General features: G+C 44.8%; 1 long non-coding RNA gene across 1 annotated transcript; it reads left to right on the top strand.

Moving 5' to 3' along the window:
- The first annotated feature begins 323 nt into the window (after nt 1-323).
- On the top strand, nt 324-1482 carry LOC121001181. The gene is made up of 3 exons (XR_005778998.1): nt 324-435; nt 582-598; nt 1463-1482. It is a non-coding gene; the product is annotated as an uncharacterized LOC121001181 (long non-coding RNA).
- The last annotated feature ends 1375 nt before the right edge of the window (nt 1483-2857 follow it).

The following is a 2857-nucleotide window of genomic DNA, read 5'->3' as shown; positions in this document are numbered from 1 at the left end:
GATAAGAAGTACGGAAAACTAAACACTGATGTGAACCCGGCCTTATACTCTCTCTGTGCAATATCCTCTTGTATCCAATAATAACAGCCTGGACATGCTGGGAGTTGTAGTTCTCTCCATTTTACCTCTCCCTGTGTTGCCCCCTAATTTCCAATAATAACAATCTGGTGATGATGAGACTTGTTGAGGTGTGTATTAGGCTTTGTTCACATCTGTGCTGGTGACGTTCGCTGTTCTGCCCTGTCATAGGAGCACAGCAACGAAAATCACTGTAGTTCCGGATCTGGCAATTCATGGACAACAACACCTTAGGGATCCCGTTGACCATGATGAGATCTGACGAGTTTCCATCTGCCAGGCTATAAAATTGTGTCCAGAATTTATGACCTGATCTGCGAATGAGGCCCCAACATATATGTGACCAAAGCCTTATATGTTCTCTAGCATCAGATTATGATATTCTGCAGCAGCTAACTGTGTATTATGATATTCTGCAGCAGCTGAGGTGTGTATTATGATGTTCTGCAGCAGCTGAGGTGTGTATTATGGTGTTCTGCAGCAGCTGAGATGTGTATTAGAAGGTTCTGCAGCAGCTGAGGTGTGTTAGAAGGTTCTACAGAAGCTGAGGTCTGCATTCATTAGGAGGTTCTGCAGCAGCTGAGGTGTGTATTAAGAGCTTCTATAGCAGCTAAGGTGTGTGTTAGTAGGTTCTGCAGCAGCTGAGGTGTGTGTTATGATGTTCTGCAGCAGCTGAGGTGTGTTATAATGTTCTGCAGCAGCTGAGGTGTGTGTTATGATATTATGCAGCAGCTGAGGTGTGTTATGGTGTTCTGCAGCAGCTGAAGTGTGTTATAATGTTCTGTCGCAGTTGAGGTGTGTATTATGAGGTTCTGCAGGAGCTGAGGTGTGTATTATGAGGTTCTGCAGCGGCTGAGGTGTGTGTTAGGAGGTTCTGCAGGAGCTGAGGTGTGTATTAGAAGGTTATGCAGCAGCTGAGGTGTGTATTATGAGTTTCTATAGCAGCTGAGGTGTGTATTAGGAGGTTCTACATCAGCCGAGGTGTGTATTAGGAGGTTCTGCAGCAGCTGAGGTGTGTATTATGATGTTCTGTAGCAGCTGAGGTGTGTATTATGAGGTTCTATAGCAGCTGAGGTGTGTATTATCATGTTCTGCATGAGCTGAGGTGTGTATTAGAAGGTTCTGCAGCAGCTGAGGTGTGTATTAAGATGTTCTGTAGCGGCTGAGGTGTGTATTATGAGGTTCTATAGCAGCTGAAGTGTGTATTATCATGTTCTGCAGCAGCTGAGGTGTGTATTAGGAGGTTATGCAGCAGCTAAGGTGTGTATTAAGATGTTCTGTAGCGGCTGAGGTGTGTATTATGAGGTTCTGAAGCAGCTGAGGTGTGTATTATGATGTTATGTAACAGATGAGGTGTGTATTATCATGTTCTGCATCAGCTGAGGTATGTATTAGGAGGTTCTGCAGCAGCTGAGGTGTGTATTAAGATATTCTGTAGCGGCTGAGGTGTGTATTCAGATGTTCTGTAGCGGCTGAGGTGTGTATTATGAGGTTATATAGCTGCTGAGGTGTGTATTAACATGTTCTGCAGCAGCTGAGGTGTGTATTAAGAGGTTATGCAGCAGCTAAGGTGTGTATTAAGATGTTCTGAAGCGGCTGAGGTGTGTATTAATAGGTTATGCAGCAGCTGAGGTGTGTATTAAGATATTCTGTAGCGGCTGAGGTGTGTACTAGGAGGTTCTGCAGCAGTCAGAGAAACATCAGTTGTGACTGGATTAAATCCTTTAGTTTTCGGTGTCTGCACTTTGTAAAATGTCTCTGTCCTGTTCCTCTACCAGCATGCGTCGCACTGTGACCTGACTGACCAGTCCGGACCTGACCTGATCCAGCAGCGTCACCAGTCCAGACTCCAGTCCAGCTCACTGAAGATACTAGTACAGCGCTGGTCGGGAAGGGTTTAAAGATCAGGGGCACAAGCCCTATGCTATATGTTTTTGCCACATCATAAACAGTACAAAACATATAATAGTTTATATCTTAATAATTCATGCACATATTGAATAGTACTGCAATACAAAGGCTAATCAATGCCTCCATACCAAAATCACATATAACTACCTCAAAGATCAGAGATCTGCAGACTACCAGGTGATGGACTGGTTATGCCCCCTAGTTAGGAGTTTAGTAGAGTCTAGTCTAAAGAGAAGCTACAGGAGAGATGTTTGTGCTGAGAGCTCCTGCATGGTCTAGGCCAAAACTCAGAGAACCTCTGTCTCTGAGTCTACAGTTGCCAGAGATGCAACACTGCTACCAAAGGACCCCTGAAGAAAAGAGACCAGTCTTAAGAGGTATAGAACTCACAAGACCATGCACTGGACTCAGACAGCAAGTTTTGTTACTGTGGAGAGGGAATACTACTAAAACATCCCCCATACTTTCAGACGGATTGGCCACCTGTATCTAAGTTCTGCATCCCTCAGTCCGGGAACTACAGAAGATTTAATAAGAACCCAATTGCAGGCCTGTGATTCTCGGAGAGACTTAAAGAGTTCTTTTGAAAGGGAGAGCAAGGGAATATCACAACCACCATCATTGTTTCTTCTACACTGATATTGAGGGAGGTTCGCAGTACTAGGACCCCGGCTATGGAACACTCTACCCGCGGAGATCCGCTCAGAAGGAAACCATCTGGCCTTCAGGAAGAAGCTCAAGACCCACCTTTTCTGAAGGCACAGGCGGTCAATGGCTGCAAAAAAGCGCCTTGAGGCGATTTAGTTCTCAATTATAGTGCTATACAAGTCATTCATTCAGAGGATTGCTCTGTGATCTACATTGATAG

The sequence above is a fragment of the Bufo bufo genome, chromosome 5 (genome assembly GCF_905171765.1).
Source record: "Bufo bufo chromosome 5, aBufBuf1.1, whole genome shotgun sequence".
In the NCBI taxonomy this organism is placed as follows: domain Eukaryota; kingdom Metazoa; phylum Chordata; class Amphibia; order Anura; family Bufonidae; genus Bufo; species Bufo bufo.
The sequence above is the reverse complement of the archived record's forward strand: the minus strand, read 5'-3'. Positions and strand labels throughout refer to the sequence as shown.